Below are 18,216 nucleotides of genomic sequence, written 5' to 3' on the forward strand. Positions count from 1 at the left end.
TCCTTTCCCCTGGAATATCTTTCAATAGTATTCAAATATTTCCAAAGACCAATTAAACATAAAATTGGAGCAATAGTACGGTAAATTATAACCTTTGCGGGCATAGTATCGAAATAAAACATCAGAACTTGCGCAGGCGGCGTCGCTTAGGTAGGTAGGTAGGTAGGTAGGTTCGCTTAGGTAGCCGCACTTTACAGGCTACGCAACAATCATTCACGCTTACTGAAGAATCCTATGCATCTGGAAAAGGAACTGGTTTGGTGCTTCATTTGTGCTTTTAATAAGAAGCGCTTCATAAGGTACTATGCAGTGACAGAAACTTGGCAATTTTAAGAATACTAGGATGTTAGCATGCTATTATTCTTGGTCTCCTGAAGAGCCCAAGTTGTTCATCTGAAACCAAGAACCAAGTTTGCTTTTCTAAGTGTCGATATTTTTATACCAATTTCAATAATGTTTATTACGTTAGTCTCCTATAGAGTCCAATTCAAATTTCTGAAACGAGCGAACAAACGTTGTGTTTTTGGAACTCTTCAAATTTTATGTTAATTTGAGTTATGTTAGTTATACTGGTCTCCGTAACGGCCAGTCATTGGTGACTGAATTCAGAATGCCAGTGTTGTGCCTAGTTCTTACCAGTTCTTAAGGTTTTACCTAGTTCTGCCAAATATAGTGTTTGTTTACTACGTTTACTGTTTTGTGTTTTAGTTATCTTGTGTTTTTCATGTCATACAGCCCACTTTTGTGAAAAAAAAATTGTTCCATGGTGCCACACCATTTGAAGTTACTAAGAAAAAGTTTCAGAAAATTTCGTTTCATGCATATGTCTGCAAGTGAATCAATGGCTATGTTGGAGTGGTTCTCGTTAATAGAAAATTTCTGAAATTCTGGAAATTGCACGTATGCACGTATTGCCATGGCCATTCCGGTGGCAAACAATGCTTAGGGTTTAGTAAACAGCTGACAGATTTTCCTCGGCGCTTCCAACCCCTTCAGTGCAATCGTACCAATGAAACCGGAACTCCGGGCACTAGCGCGCATCGACGGAGCAGAGCGCTCAAAAGCGAGCAGCTGCCGCGGTAGCGCATGAGGCGTGGAGTGATGGGAGAGTGCATGGCCGCGAAGCCATGTCATCTTCACTGCCGCTCGCGCAAGCATGAGTTATGCGCGCGTTCCTTGCTCCCTCAAGCTCTCGCCTGCTTTCCCACTGCGTCTCGGTAAGGCCCGATGAAAACAAGCCAAGCGTCTCAGTGCACTCGCTTGCACGCGAGGTGATCAAAACTCGAAGGGCGCTCAGCAGCGCTCACTTGTGCATTTAGCCACCCCAATATCTCAAGTATGTTCACTCCCAAATTTCAAGTTGGCCCAGCCGCAAATTTAGGTCGGCTGATTAGCAAATTCATTTCAAGTTGGCTCAACTCCAATTTCAAGTTGCGCACCCCCAAATATCATGTTGGTCCACCCCCAAATTTTCATGCCACTACTCGCGCGTTCTTCGTCGTCTTCTCGCACAGTTGGACGCCTCTATCTTGAGAGCAATCAACTTAGGCTAAGGAGGGACGGACGGACAGTTTTCTCGTTTGGTAACGATGGAACTGCTTACGGATTTAAAACTGTAATTTAATTAAGTTCAGGTAAATGTTTTTTTGCTATCCCGATACATGAGCAAAAATGAAAGGTATCAGTTAACTTGAATTTAGGGCACCGCAAAATCTGTCGAGTAATGGCAATGATGTGCCGTTCATATATGCATGAAACTAGATTTTTTGGGAATTCATTCATTCTATGTTTTCTTGTGGCACTAAACAAAACTGAAATGGAACTCATTCGAGGAATAATTATTTAATGTCTTCGAGAAGTTCACTAGTATTCACAATTTTTCGAATAACAATTTGAAGCATTTAAAATAAATAACTCGCTTGGTACGCAACGATCAGAAATACAGTAATCCATGCCAATTAACCCACAATGCACTAAAAACGAAGACTAAGGAATACGTAGACACTACACTTTCAAGTGGAAAATTTATTGAATAAATGAATCAGTATTAACTTGAACAGTGCATTTGCGCGTAAAGCACTGAATAATTCGCGATAAGTATTCATGGTCAGATCAGGTTATACAACAATACTAAAGTAATGAATTAACAAGGTTCGAAAACCAGCGTGCTGATCGGCTATCAAAGACTTGCGTGGTCTAAAAAGGAAATTTACCTTTCTTGTGGGCTATTCACAGCCGAATAATACAATGTGGTCCTGCTTTAGGTATTCTATCATCATCAGCCTGGTTACGCCTACTGCAGGGCAAAGGCCTCTCCCATACTTCTCCAACTACCCCGGTCATGTACTAATTGTGGCCATTTGCATTCTATAGGCATCACAAATCTGACGCGTCAATTAGTCTGGATGGCGAAAATGAGTCTCGTTGCGAGCGAAATCTGTGGTGCAGCCGTAGTCCCCGCAATGCACTGCCAAGTATGAAAAGAAACCAGTGCCTCTAGCGCATTTGGGTGCTCCTTGTGGTGCACATTTGCACATTGCCCTGATTGTGCCACGTATACTGGGCCACACGTGAGGGGATGCTGTTTACTACCCTTAACTACCTTCGTGAAAAAGAAACAAGTGCAAAAGATATCTGCCCTGTATATCTGAACACACACTAATTTGTGTGTGTTCTGTGCCTCTGGGGTAGTGTGCAGCGTCCCCCTCACGTATGGTCCAGTCTACGTGGGACGATCAATGCGGTATGCAAACGTGCACTTCGGGGAGCATGGAAGTGCGCTTAAAGGCATTGTTTGCTTTTCACACTTGAAAATGCATTGCCTTGACTGCGGGCTTCTGCAAAGGCTACTCGGGCCGAATGTCTTTTTCGCCATCCATACCAATGGACGCACGAAATTTGTGAGTTATTTAGAATACAGAAAACAGGACCAGATTGTCAGCCTTAAATGGCCCTCCAAGAAAAATAAATTTTCCTTTTAAAAGACGAAAATAGTTGGTAGCCGAGCAGTACGCTGGTTTTGATTTTTCTTAATTTATTGTTGTTTGGTATCACCTGACCTAACCACGAATGCCTGTCATGAATTGTTCACTGCTTGCAGGCGCATGCGCTGTTCAAGTGTATACGAAGTCGTTCATTTAATATGCTTGCCAGTTGAAAGTCAGCCCTTGTGTCGGCGTCTTCTTTCGCCTTTGTTTGCAGTTCACCCTTGCTTAGTGGCCTTCGAATCAATACCAACTCGCCCAGCTTTCTATTCCTTTCAGTCTAGTAATCATAGCAGGAAACACGAATGGATCTTGCGACAAGCAAAGTAGCGCAATAAACTGCTACTACGGATTCACTTATTGAAATGTCCATGTTGTTTCAGAGGTCGACCATATTTAGCAAAATTGGCACACACCATTCAAACAATAAATAGGAGGATTATACGGGGTGATCATTTTATAGTTCTGCGGCATTTTTAAATATCGCCTGTGGCAGATAGCAAATTGTTGTTCCTCAGCTGATTATTCATAGTGGTAGACATTATCAGTCCAAGAAATTGAAAAACCTACACTATTCCACTAATAAACACAAAGTTAGTAATTCACCGAAATAATTGCTTTGCGGCACATATTGTAGTTTACAAGCTTTATCCGGTAAAAATTCAAGACGTATCCATGGAAATTAACTTACAGAATGACAGCATTTTCGAAATATTTCGAAAATATGCTAGAAAAGACAGGGGCATTCCAGTTGCTTTTGTGTTTCAATGCAACAAAATGTTTTTTTTTGTCATTTTGAATAAGTGCAACAAGAGTGAATTTCCATGGCCAGTATTGTGGCGTATATTTAGAAACTGGTGTCATTCTATAAATTCCTTCAATGCATGTGTGTGGCAAATTCCGTGGCAACAATTCGTAAATTGGAATAGGCGCCATCAAGTAATTAAAAAAAGTAGATAATGGATTTTCGTTTTTCTCTTGAAGATGTATTTTAATTTCTCATGCAAGAAACGTGTGCCTCTCTAATTCCGCTCAAGGACTGGAATTATGTTATCTGCAACAGCCGATTTTCTTTTAATTCACCAAAACTTATATATCACCGCCTAATGTATCAGTGTTTGCCATGTGCTTGTGCGAGTCGTGTCTTGGTTACTGTCACTGGCTACCTAATAAATAAATCAAGTACCTTTCTTGAGTGTTTTTGTTTGCTATGACGCAGTTCTACTTGCATATAATTTAATTGCTTGTTATATGTTTTGCTATTTATTAAAATAGACAAAATATTTTACTTCAGGGCCACGCAGACTACATCTGACAGCATTAAACCTTGTTATGGTGTCAAGCTATAGGTAGTTTGTACTTTACAAAACCTTTTAGGAAGCTTCTGTTGTTCTCAAGCTGCAAATGGTTGTACATTTACACAAAGGTTTGGTGACAAGTAAACATTTAGAAACATGGTTTTAGTCTGCATCAATTTTGAATTGTTGATTTTGAGAAGGAGCATTCATTTCGCTATATTGTGCCAATTGAAAAACTGGCATAACGTTTGTACTGGCAGCTTTGCAATATGGTTTATTACAGGCTTATTACAGGTTTATAGGTTAATTAGAGAGCAGCATGCTTTTAAGCCTAAGGCGACCCACGCCTGCCATAGAGATGCACCCGTATTTAAGTTTGCCCGTGTCGTTTCACATGCAAGGACTATATCAACATGACGGCAAAGCTAATGATGTGTGACATAACATAGCTGAACAGAATTGTAATAAAAGTGCCGTTTTAAACATCAGTCAAGAAACATTGCGGGCGTGATTCAATCGACTTTCAACATCCTTTCAATGTTGACGTTAAATACAGCTCCAACAATATTGCGACGGGCTTTCCCTCTTCACATGCAACGCATTTGAAAAATGTTTCGATAGGTTTTCAATACCGACATGCAACACATCAACAATGCTTCAATTGAGCCTCACCATTTACAATAAACATGTTTTCAACAGATCAATGATTTTTCAAAGGGAAGTGTCTGAATGGTTTTATACAAAATATCATGGGCCCATTAACACTTGTCAACGTCTTCCTCAGAGGTGTTTCAACAACGCCACAATGAACGTTCGATGGCATTTATTGGCATTGACCAAAATATTTCAATAACTAGTGAAATATTTTTTTGTAAGGAAAGGTTGTGTTTTACACCATACATAGTGGCCCAATGCCTGAACGACGTGAAATATGAGGTAGTGCCAAATGGTGAAAGTTGCACGCGGTCCCAGAATACCCACCCAAAAGGGTGCATGTGGTGACATGAAATCGTACCTATACAAGTGACTTACGTTATCATGTTTTCTGCAAAGATGTTACGCATCGGTACGATGCTTTTTTTTCCTATGGAATGCAACTGCCGCGTCTGTAGTGCAATAAGGACGATGAGATGTATCGGCACTTTAAAGAACAATGATGTGACTTACGCACGATAATAAATCATTCTTATTACTGCATCTCATAGCAAGTGTTTTTCTTTATCGCGTCAATATGCTGGAATGCTCGTTCTGTCAAACGAAGGCAGGCGTGCTAACCGCCATACTGGTGACACTGACACAGGCGTATATATGCTTAGCATAAGTCAATCAATGGTGGAATAAACAGGCAAGGCACGGAAACAGCCAAGAAATTTCCAAATCCAATCATGCGCACTTCAACTTGCCAGGTAAAAACTTCAAAGAATTTAGAGTATTTACAAAATGTACAGCTTTTACAGTATAAAGTATTTACTGTCACACTTTCGTTCTCACAGATCCAGAAAATATACAGGATTGCATCCCATCCTGAAGTTCGCTGCACTGCAACCACCAGTCAGAAAAGTTTCAAAGGCAGCTCTCGAACCTGTTTATTATAATATTGAGAAGGAAATAAAAGCAGCCCTTAGCTTTTGTGGTGTTATACCTATTCGGAAGAGAGCTAAACATATCGTAAAACCCTATTTTTTTATTTTTTTTTTGCACACAGGTCAGTTTTTACTTATATCTCACAATAGTTTACTCTCAACTTGAGTTAAATTGTAGTGGCGATCTTTTTTTATATTCTGTGTTATATTTATTGGCTTTTTCACCTTTTGCTGCCACAACTTCAGCAAGACTATATATTCATGCTCATTGTATTAATTTCTCCTTTGCATTTTCACTCTTAACCAGTAAGCTGTGACAGGGCTTCGTTTAAATTATTTTGTTGTTTATTTTTCCCCTGACCAAAGCCCCTGTACTTTTACTGAAGGAAAGATAGAGCATACCGAAATGAAGAACACATACTGGCGAAAACGTTCAACTAATTTATATCAGAAGCCGGCAATATAAGTAAGTTATCAAACAATGACAGTGAGGCAGGATGGAATCACTATGCAAGAAAGAAAAGTAGAGTAGTAAAACGTGGACGATGTGCTGGCGCCTTATTGCCGCTGTTAAGAAGGTAGCTGCTGTTTCGCCCACATATGCGGTATCTTCAGAAGTCATACACAAGGCACCAATCAGCTCGCTCAATGTAAATGCTTTCCTTCTTTCCAGAACATTGATCTCTCCGCGTCACCAGCACATAGGCACGGGCAATAATGCACTGGCAATTTCGCACTACTGCTACATTTGATCTAATGTTCGCACTCTCCTTGCAGCTAGGGCAATAATGCAGTGCCTTTGGAGTGCAGTGTGAACATAAGAGCTGTTTTATCTCTCCTTTCTCCGACAGATACGTCCCTATAAGTGTCCTGCGAGTGACGCACAGCTGAACTAAACAATCCGCTCCAGTCTGTAATAATTGTGACGTTATTGGACTAGTACTGACTTCGCTTGTAGATTCGGTATATTTCTTGACTTACGAGCGCTTATCAATATTTATCTGACACCACCAACTGTATTCTGACGAAAGCCCTACCCACGACCGAAGCACAAATAAATTTTTTATAGGTAGTTTTATTTTTGCTTTCAATATTTCACGATGCTAATAAGCGCTTCCTCTTGTTATTGATTCATTCGATGTTGCACCATTGGGTGAAAAAGAAGCAAAAGTAAACAGAAGTGCGGGGCAAATTAGCTGTTCCAGTAAACTGACAAAATGCGTTACATAAAAGTTGTAGGGGCAATATTTTCCAAGATGTTTATATACTCAGGGAAGATAAAGTGCGAGTAAGGAAAACAAAGAGAAATCCATGGGCGGTGAAAACGCTGGAAGACCGGTTCGTGGCTGCTTGAAAACCAACCACGTTAGGTAACATGTTGTATTTGACAACTTCCTACTGCAGTGAATACCTAACGAGAAGCCTCGATAATTAGTTATTTTTAACTGAGCTCCTGTGTACGCCTTGCAGCTAAAATTGGATATTATTTCGAACACAATTCGCAATATAATGTAAGCGTGCCCTGGAAGTTCCAGACTTCGTTCAGAAGGTTGCTGTGGCCAGACGCAAGCTTGAGGAATAAATCATCGGTAACCAGTCTCCAAACAACATTGGGCTAAAAAAGAAAACAAACATTAATAAGAATCCTAATGTCTGGAAATATATTTTTTTTTTCAGAATGCTCAGCGAAACTTCTCCGTAAAACTAAAACGCGCCTTCAGAGCAAAGTTATGATGGCTGTGGCTCCATTATTCGGACTGCGAAATTTCCGTGTATAAGAACGACAGCTCAATTAAAATGAACCCCATAAGTCAATATTTTGCAAATGTTATATGTCAGTGGAAAGAGGTAAAGCTTATATTATTTGTGACAAGAAAACGATAAGAATACAATGTGGCGTGTAGCGGCTCGTTTATATGACTCATCAGATTACGAGTAGTCATAAGACAGCCCTTGAGTCATGGGGGCCTCCCTGTCTGCATTCGCCAGTCAATTTATGGACGCTCTAAACTCCCATATCCACAGAAATTTATTTGCACTAAATTATGATATGTCTCACACTTTTCATTAGTAACATAAAACCCTGAATCCACTACAGTTCCTCAGAATCGTGCAATTATCGTCTTTATTCAAATGAGTTCAAGTGAAAAACTCAAGTTGAATGAAATATCGAGTTCCATGACAGAAAACTCGCAATGCAGCTCCTCCTCCTCCTTCCCTCACAATACCATAATATTGTTGCCGGGGGGTAGTATTATGCCGCCGGGCGGGGGGGGGGGGGGGTAGTATTACGATATGATCAAGCGATCTTCAAGAAACGAGCCGCCGCGAGAACGACGATGAAGTTGGTCTGTGCCCTTGGCGCAAGCGAGTGTCGGCCTGGCTGCCTGGCTCCAGTGTAAATAGCCTGTAAAAAGCGTCAACCGGAAAACTAGGCACTGCAGCTTCTGGAGGTGAAGCTGCATTGTCGACCCTGCCCTCAAATCCTCTGCTCACGTTACCTACAAACCAAAACCTTCTTGATGTTGACGTTGACGGCTATCCTGTCACGGCACTTATCGATACACGAGCACATCTTTCAATTGTGAGTGCTGCCTTCCGACGACAATTGCACAAGCTCCTTACCCCAGCGTCAGCACGCGTTGTCCGTGTTGCGGATGGCGGTACTGTGCCTATCATCGGCATGTGTACGGCACGCGTCAGCATCGCCGGCCGCCACACTCCTGTCCTCTTCACCGGAATTTCTCATTGCCCCCGCGACCTCATTCTCGGCCTCGATTTTCTCTCCGCACATTCTGCTCTTATTGACTGCTCTTCCAGTACCCTTCGCCTTGAGTTGCCGATGCTCGCAGAACCTTCTGACGCACCCCACTGCCGCTCACGTTCCACCGGCTTTCTTCGCCTGCAGCCAAAGCCAATAGCCTACATTGAGCTGTTGTCTTTCCCACCAGTTCCTGATGGCGAGTACCTCGTCACTCCTCTGCCCGACATTCCAATAAGGTATAACGTTACAGTGCCTCACAGTATACTTAATATTACTGGGAACCGCAGTCGCCCGTGCCAAGCGCACCGACCAACTTAATCGTCGTTCTCACGGCGGCTCGTTTCTTGAGCATCGCTTGATCATATTGTAATAATATTATAAATAACCGTTATGCTGCAGTCTATACGAAAACTGATCTTCACAGTTGAAAAGCAGTTTACCAATGATTGGTAATGGCTCGCTCCACTTTCTTTCTTGTGCAGTTATTCTAGCATATCATCGAACAGGGAGGCGAGCGTATGGCACAGCCAAACCGAATTAACCGACAAATCGAAGAGCTGAGGCCGTCACGTAATGCAGTTTACGTAATTTACACGGATATTAGAAGGTTCCGAATGTTTTGTGTAAGATAAGCGTTGCTGTAGCAGCGTGGTTCAATGAAATAAACTGTTGTGAACAGGGAGGCAAATTTTCATGTTCAAATGCAGCTCCTCCTTGTTATGAGATCGCATCAAAGGCCACTGCATTTTCCAGCAATAGTCTAGATTCTGTTTCTAAATGTTGTCTAAATGACTTAGCTAGACAGCCATTCATTCTAATCCGAAGTGCCTCACAACGACACAGAAATTCATCTTATTCTTGCATGCTGTAACCCTTCCAGTCGTGCTTGTGCCGGCGTCAACACACTTTCCTGTTGAATAAAGGGGGAAATCAGACATCCACCCGTTCGTAGCAATTGCTACAAAGGAAACCCATGCGAGTTCGGCGAAAGAAAAGCCTCATAGTTGAAGAAAAATTTGTCCTGGTCCGGGACTCGAACCCGGGACCACCACCTTTCCGGGGCAGCCGCTCTACCATCTGAGGTAACCAGGTGGCTAGCAGATGGCAGGGCGAAGTCGAATTCGTCGACAACACGAAGCAAAGGCAATAGTTTGTCGTAGCAGTTCTACGGGTGGATGTCAGATTTCCCCCTTTATTCATTACTTCTCTCCACCTTGCAGGTTTCCGCAGAAATACTACGACAAACTCTTGCCTTTTCTTCGTGTTGTCGGCAAATTTGACTTCGCCCTGCCATCTGCTAGCCGCCTGGATAGTTCAGATGGTAGAGCGGCTGCCCCGGAAAGGCGGTGGTCCCGGGTTCGAGAACCGGACCAGGATGATTTTTTCTTCAACTATGAGGCTTTTCTCTCGAGGAACTCGTATGGGTTTCCTTTGTAGCAATTGCTATGAACGGGTGGATGTCTGATTTCGCCCTTTATTCATTACTTCTCTCCTACTTGCGGTTTTCCGCAGAACTACTACGACAGACACTTTCACTTTCCTTGTTGTGTGAGTGCTTCTAGCGACAAATATTTCTTTCACATAATATCAATTATTCCGCGCATTACCTCTTAATGAGCGCAAAATGCTCTTAAAACTTTCAGCCGCTTTCGTAATCTACTCTTCTGTAAGATAGAAAACGCTTACGCGTTATCCAGTTACTTTGAGTGCTCCGCAGATTGCTATTATACGCAAGTATCTACCGCTTCCTCTATATTGGCACACGCTAGTTATGCTAGAAGCCGAGGATGCAGAACTGTGCATGGGGCCTGCTGAAGAAACGCACAGTAAACGGCCGTTCGATTGGAACTGGCTGCTTGCCTTTTCCTCTCGCGATAGACTGGTGGAGGCGCCGGGTACGCACCCGCCCTATTCCTACTGGTCCTGAAGAAATCCTGTTTGCTTACACGAACATTAAACATACATATATGCCGAAGGAAATGCCAATGACGGAACCGTTTACACAAAGTAACGCAAACGGAAGATACTTATACGCACTTCTCTCTAGCCTACTTCTTAAATTTTGTGTTGTCGGACATTTTCTATGGTTGCCTGCTGCCTTGCTTCTCTACACGGGTACCTAATTGGCCAATAATAGCGAACGCAAGCCGGCCTCCTCTGCATGCACTCTTCCCTCCCTTCAGTGTCTATCGGCACGATGGGAAGTAGGCCCTCCTATATTGCAGAAGCTAAGGCATCGTTTGGCTCGTGGTAGCTTTCAGTGACGACCTCGTAGCGGTCAAGAACGGCCACCCGCCCTACACACCCTCCCCTATACACCCTCCATATGCTTGGTGGCTAGCAATTACCGCTTGCCTATTACGGAACAACGGCCTGTTTCTCACGCGCCTTTTCTTTATAGAACTTTCAAAATTGTTACGGGGCACTCCTTTCTATAGTAATTTCTTTTCCGATGTATACGTTCATGCCACCGGAGCCAGACTTAGGATGTGACGCACTGGCTCGCTTCCATTTCCGGATCAATCGCCGCATGTGGCCGGTCCTTTATATTGTCACGGAAGTGTGAACGAAGAGAGGAAGAAGAAGATCGCGAGGCGCTGGCTGCTGCGGGTTGTTGGTGGTCAGCCATCTTAACTACTCAGACTCATTATATCGCGACAGCGTTAAGGAGGTCGTGTCGCAGAAAAGCCGGTGTATTCGGCGTCGGCGGCATTGGCCATGAGCGAAAGATGGCGGAAGTCACTTCATAAATAAAAACAACTTGCAAGATGGGCGGGTTGGGAATCAAATCAGGGTCTCCGGAATGTGAGACGGAGACGCTACCACTCAGCCATGAGTTCGACGCTTCCAAGCGGGAGAAAAGCGCCTCTAGTGAATGCGGCATTGCCTTAGAAGCGTGCCATAGAAAGTTATACTGCGGTGTATATTGGTATAGGAGCATGTAAATTACAGAAGTCGCAGTTAAACGCGTAGCTAAGTACGTTACCGCTACATTTCTTCTGCGCTTGGCGCGCATGTAGAGCCCTCTTGGGGCAAACACAGAAGACCCCCTTCTCACAATGTACGGCGCTGTCCGAACATGTGGCGCGCCACTCGCCCGCTTCTCCCCTTCGTCTCATTTGAGCGCATTGGGGTCGTGCGGGGACCGGTGCGAGGATGCCCCAATACCCTTGCGTTTAATAAGTTTTCTCGTTCTCTCTCCTTCCAACTTCCAGCGTGTGTCACATGAACCCTCGTGTTTAGGCGACACGGCTCCTCTTTCCGCTCACAGCGCGATTCCTAGGTGCAGCGTCCGATGCGGCACGCCTCTGACGTGATCGCTGCGCCGTAGTGCGTCTGGCGCGATAGCTTTCTCTGCGAAGTGTGCCGTACTGCTGGCGAGGAGTCATGCGTCTGCGTGGTGCTCCCAAGCGAGATAGAGGATCGAGGCGTCAGACCCACGATCACGTCCGCCTTCATGGCGCGTCCCGGCCCGGCTGTCCGTGCCGATCACGACGTTTGGCTCTCGTAGATCGTTTCTCTCTCCGAGACACCAAGTTCTTTAGTTCCTTCCGCTTGCTCTGGCGCACGTTTCGTCTTTGTGTGACTCAAGAGCATGCCGTGCGAATGAGTGGCTGGTGCGAACGGGGTGCGATAACGCTAACGCGTCCACTTTTGAAGGCGAAGCTTAAGCGTTCTCGAAGTTTTGGTATATATATTGTAAATATAATATTCAATACTCTGAACATCCGCGTTACATATATGTGAAAGGTGCGGGGTACCACGGCTGGAAACGAAACTACGCAGTGGACGTCGCGTCACCGTCCGCACCATGAATGACGGTGGGCACGTGGGATCAACGTCCTTGCCGCCTTCTACGTCACCGTCGCCAGCTACGTCGCTGTCACCTTCGGTTGTCGTCGTGCAACCCAACGATCCTGGAACTTTCTGCGGGACCGATGGCGCCGACGTTGAAGAGTGGGTGGCCATGTACGAACGCGTGAGTGGAATCAACAGATGGAACTCTACGCTTACGCTAGCTAACCTGTTGTTCCACCTAAGAGGGACGACAAAGATGTGGTATGAAAACCAGGAAGTGGAGCTAACTGGATGGGACAAATGCAAAGAGAACTTGACAGACTTGTTTGGCAAACCAGCCAGCCGTAAAATTGACGGAAAGCAGGAACTGGCCTCCAGTGCCCAATTCCCCCCGGAGGCCTATTTCTCATACATCCAGGATGTGCTGGCACTTTGTCGTAAACCCGGTAATGACATGACAGAAGCTCAGAAGGTCGGGCACGTGCTTAAGGGCATTGCTGACGACGCGTTTAATTTGCTGATGTTCAAGAGTTGCTCTACAGTTGATGCAATCATTTAAGAGTGGTGAGAATTCGAGCACGCCAAAAGCCGAGGCATCTTGGAACCATTCGCCAGACTTCCCAATACTGCGGCAACCTGGGCATTTGAAGATCAACCCGCACAGCAGCATTCATCGCCATCAGAGGATGTGGTGCGAATTGTTAGACGTGAACTGGATGCGATGGCTCCCGCAGCTTTCTGTTCGCGTAGCCTTGATGCTACCACATTTTCAGTTATTCTTGTACAAGCAATCGTTCGCCAGGAACTCGAAAACGTTGGTTTACATTGTGTGAGTGCTGTCACCAATCCCAGAGATAACGAACGCTTTCTACTATTTTCGCTCCACCCCGATGCTTCTCTCAGCGTTATCGGGATACGACTGAGTGGAGAACTGCGGACGACCAGCCTATATGTTTCACCTGTCGCCGCATTGGTCATGTCGCCGATACTGTCGCAACTCGCGGCCTTCAACACCTCGCGCGCCCACCAACCTGAGCGATTTTGATGGAAATACGCGCAATGTTTCGCCCACCGCCGAGTCTAACAGCGCGGACAACTCTGCTAGGAACACGCGGTACCGCCGCTCACCATCACCGCGCGCACACCAGTCTCGTTCACCGCAAACACGTCGCCCACCTTCCCGTTCACCGTAGCCACGTCGCCGTTCGTACCCTGTGGCGCTTGGTCGCACTTTTTCGGAAAACTAAATGCAGCCCTTGGAGGTGGCGCTGCATCGCCGACTTCCGCAGCAAATCCTCTGTCTGCGCCCACAAGGAGAAGTGTAATAGACGTTAAAATAGACGGCGTATCTGTCCAAGCATTCGTCGACACTGGAGCCAACGTGTCTGTGATGAGTGCTAGCCTACGTAGACGTTTAAAGAAGGTCCTCACCCCAGCAGCTGCCCGAGTGCTTCGTCTGGCCGACGGCGGCGTGCTGGGTGTTCTTGGAATGTGTACTGCGCGTTCCATTATATTCGGCCGCCCTACTTCTGTTCTTTTTGCTGTGATCGACAACTGCCCTCACGACATTATCCTTGGATTAGACTTCTTATCCACTCATTCTGCTCTAATCGAATGCGTGACCGGCGTTCTTCAGTTGGAACTGCCTCAACTCGCCGATGCGCCGAGTACCCCCCCACAGCGCCTCTGCTCGCTTCTAGCTGTGCGTCTGTTACCCGAGGCAGTTACTTACGTCACTTAGACCACCCAGCCACAGGTTCCTGACGGTGAATATGTGCTTCGCCCCATCATCGACGTGCTTTCGAACAGGAAAGTTGCTGTTCCGCGTATGTTGGTCACATTGACTAATAACGACATCGTTCTACCGCTTCTGGATTTCAGCCTGTGCCCTCAAGTGATTCCGGCCGGGATGTTCTTGGCCAGCGTTAGTACTTGTTCCGAATTTGACATTGAGAGTCTGAATGCCGAAAGTGGCTTATTAGCACACATTGCAGCTCACAGCACTGGTTTCTTAACGGATGACTTCTCGAAAATGATTGCACCGGACCTCAGCTTTTTACAGGCCACGGACATACGTCACCTGCTTGAATCGTACAGTGACACCTTTGATTTCGGTGACAGACCTTCAGGCCAAACATCTGTTGCGCACCCCCCATAAACACTGCGGACACAAATCCTATTCGTCGGCGTCCCTATCGGTTATCGCATGCTGAAAGTCGAGTCATCCAATCATAAGTGGACAAAATGATCCCCAAAAGGGTCATCGAGCCATCAGGCAGCCCTTGGGCTTCGCCTGTCGCCTTGTGAAAAATAAAGATGGTACCTGATGTTTTTGCGTCGATTATCACCACTTAAACAATATCACGCAAAAAGACGTCTTCCCACTACCACGCATCCATGACGCCTTGGACTGCTTGCAAGGAGCTAAATACATCTCGCCCATCGATCTTCGATCCGGCTACTGGCAGATTTCTATTGAAGAAATGCACCGCTAGACGACATCTTTCATCACGCCGAATGGCTTTTCCCAGTTCAAAGCCATGCCCTTTGGCCTATGCAATGCTCCTGCGAATTTGAACTTCCTGGACTCTCTTATGCGAGGCTACAAATGGACCACCTGTCTTTGTTACCTTGATGAGGTTATTTTTTCTCTCGCGTTCGGCAGCCACTTTACCCGACTCGCTGCCATTCTTGAGGTCTTGCGAAAAGCCGGCCTTAAACTAAACTCCACGAAGTGTCAATTCAGGCGCCGTCAGATTACCGTGTTGGGACACCTCGTTGACGCATCTAGTGTCCAACCAGATCCCGAAAAAGTTCGCGCCGTGCGCAGTTACCCTGAGTCACGTTCTGCTTCTGACGTGCGCTGCTTCGTCGGCCTGTGTTCTTACTTTCACCATTTTGTCAAAACTTCGCCGACGTTGATCGGCCTTTGACAGATCTAAAGAAGAAGAAGCCATTCTCAAGGGGCCCGGAGCAAGCTTACGTGTTCGCCGCTGTCATCTGGTTTCTGACCACTCCTCCCATACTTGCCCACCTTGATTTATCTGCACCAACCGAAGTCTACACTGGCGCAAGCGGCCACGGCATCGGCGCTGTTCTCGCCCAACAGCAGAATAGTACCGAGTGCGTGATAGCTTACACCAGCCGCCTGCTCTCACCTGCTGAGAGAAATTACTCCATCACCAAGTGGGAGTGCTTAGCTTTAGTTTGGGCTGTCACCAAGTTCTTGTCATATTTGTACGGCCCCACGTTTTCGGTCATTACAGACCACCACGCCCTCTGCTGGCTGTCTTCCCTGCGGGACCCCAGAGGACGGCTTGGTCGCTGGCCTTTGCGGCTCCAGGAATTTTCATTCTTTGTCAACTATAAGTGTGGAGGTCTGCACAAAGACGCTGACTGCTTCTCGCGTCACCCCGTGGACCCCCCTGATCCTGTTGCGCATGATCCGGTAACCTGTGTGATGGCTTTGACTGACATGACCGACATGCGCGCTGAACAACAACGCGATCGCATCCTTACAATTCATCATTGCCAGAGTTCAACGTGGCAGCGCTGATGGCGCATGCCACATGTTCGTGCTGCACAACGGCTTCTTTTACCGCCGTAACAATCAACCCTGACGGCCCTGAGTGGCTATTTGTGCTTCCTTGTCATCTGCGATCCGTCGTTCTCGAAAGACTTTATGATGCACCGACGGCGGGACACCTTGGAGTTTTGCGTACGTATACGACCGCGTACTACGGCAGCTCTTCTGACCGTGTCTCTAGGGCTCTGTGCGTGGCTGCATCACAACTTGCGAATTGTGTCAGCGCCGGAAGAAACCTCCCCTGCCACCTGTCGACCGACTCCATCCTATTGAAGCTCCGTCTGAACCATTCTTTCGCGTAGGCCTTGACCTGCTTAGCCCTTTTCCGACGACGACTATAGAGGCAATAAATGGATCGCCGTCTCTACTGATTACGGGACGCGCTACGCGATAACAAAGGCGTGTCCGACTTGTTGCGCAATAGACGTCACCGATTTTCTCCTTCGCGACGTCATTCTCCAGCGCGGTGCACCTCGACAGTTACTTACAGGCCGCGGCCGCTCGTTCTTGTCTCGAGTTTTGAACGACCTCCTCCACTCTTGTGGCACTGACCACAGGCTGTCCATCGCCTACCACCTACAAACGAACGGTCTTACGGAACGTCCAAACCGAAAACTCACAGAGGTGCTGTCGATATATGCTTCCAACGATCCCCGCGACTGGGACGCCACGCTGGCCTGCGTGTCATTCGCGTATAACTCGTTCCCACATGACACTGCAGGATATTCACCCTTTTATCATTTGTATGATCGCTACCCCACTTTGACACCATCCTACTGTCTTTGCCTCGCGTTGTCACTGATTACACTCGCGAAGTCAACGATCGCGCTCACATGGCGCGTCAAGTCGCCCGATCTCGCTTATTAGCCTCGCAGCATCTGCAAAAAGAGCGTTACTACCGGTGCCATCGCGATGCTCAGTTCGCCCCAGGTGCTTGGGTTCTGCTTTGGTCACCATGTCGTCGGGTCGGCCTCTCCCAAAAGCTTCTCTCTCGCTACATAGGGCCTTATGAAGTCCTGCGACGTCGTGCACGTTTCGCGGCTGACGCCATACTTGGCTCACAGTTCTTCGCTTCAAAACCCGGGGGTCGTGTTACGGAAGGATGAACGGAGAGGAAGAAGGTCGCGGGACGCTGGCTGCTGCGGGTTGTTGGTGGTCAGCCATATTAACTACTCAGACTCATTTTGTATATATGTTGTAAATATAATCTCCTATACTACCAACATCGCTTTTTCTCTGGGTGAAAATTCCTGAAGGTGCGGCGTTTGTTCGCGAAAACCGATTTAGAAACTCTGGAGAGGTTCAATCAGATGAAGAAAACATAATGGTACAAATCTAGAAGAGCATTCCCAAAAATAATGTAAATGTTTCGGCTACACGGTTCATATTGAATTGGTAACATGCTGCTGACCACAAAAGAAAAAAAGAGAGACAGGGCTGAGCGCAGAAATGACATAACGCCCTGCCCTCTCTCTTTCTTTATTTTTTGGTTACGCAGCACGTCATTATCCATAAAATGAAGTTATAGCAAATAATACACACCGACAGAGTAAGGCGCTGATTCTGCATGGCGCTGAGCCATTTCGAGAGCGATCTCTTGCCATAGCCTGTTACGCAGCTGCGAGCTTGCATAATCGGCGTGCTCTATATTCATTAGCGCGGCGAAACCATCAACAAGAGGAAAAAATGTGCCGGTTGTTTCGTCACTTAGCATTTTCTTGTGCACCTCACTCATGTTGAGTTCACGCAGGCTGCGCGGGCTAAATAGAAATGCGCGCGCAACCACGACTCACCTTTCCCGCTGCACTACAACAAAAGCACATGCGGTCACTCCTGCACAGTCCTGCACAACAAAAACACGCGTGGCATCAAGCCACGGACGCATCACGCCCACAACACGCCATCGTAGCCACGCCAAACCATCCAATGTTGGCAGATTTGACGCTGACTGCGTTAAATTGAGGCCAGACGACCGCCAAACGGACGGATGGAAATACCGGCGAACATTTTCAATCCGGATCGCGAGCGGAGGAGGCCGGACAAGGCGAGGGCGGCAAGTTCTGATGCCGCGCGCGTCATGTGATGCGCCATCCGCTGCGAAAATTCCTCTTCCGTCCGGTCGTGTGAATGCACCTTTAAGGCCGATCCACACGACGGACCAAGTCCCCGGGCCGCTAGGTCACGTGATACGACGTCACGGCCC

General features: G+C 46.5%; 1 protein-coding gene across 1 annotated transcript in view; it reads right to left on the minus strand.

Moving 5' to 3' along the window:
* Positions 1-17,931, minus strand: part of LOC139057610 (uncharacterized) — a 174,552-nt gene extending 156,621 nt beyond the window's left edge. The window contains exon 1 of the mRNA XM_070536140.1: positions 17,807-17,931. The gene's annotated coding sequence lies outside the window, so the exon portion shown is untranslated. The remainder of the gene's footprint in view (positions 1-17,806) is intronic.
* Positions 17,932-18,216: the final 285 nt, after the last annotated feature.

Source organism: Dermacentor albipictus, chromosome 3 (genome assembly GCF_038994185.2).
Source record: "Dermacentor albipictus isolate Rhodes 1998 colony chromosome 3, USDA_Dalb.pri_finalv2, whole genome shotgun sequence".
NCBI lineage: Eukaryota > Metazoa > Arthropoda > Arachnida > Ixodida > Ixodidae > Dermacentor > Dermacentor albipictus.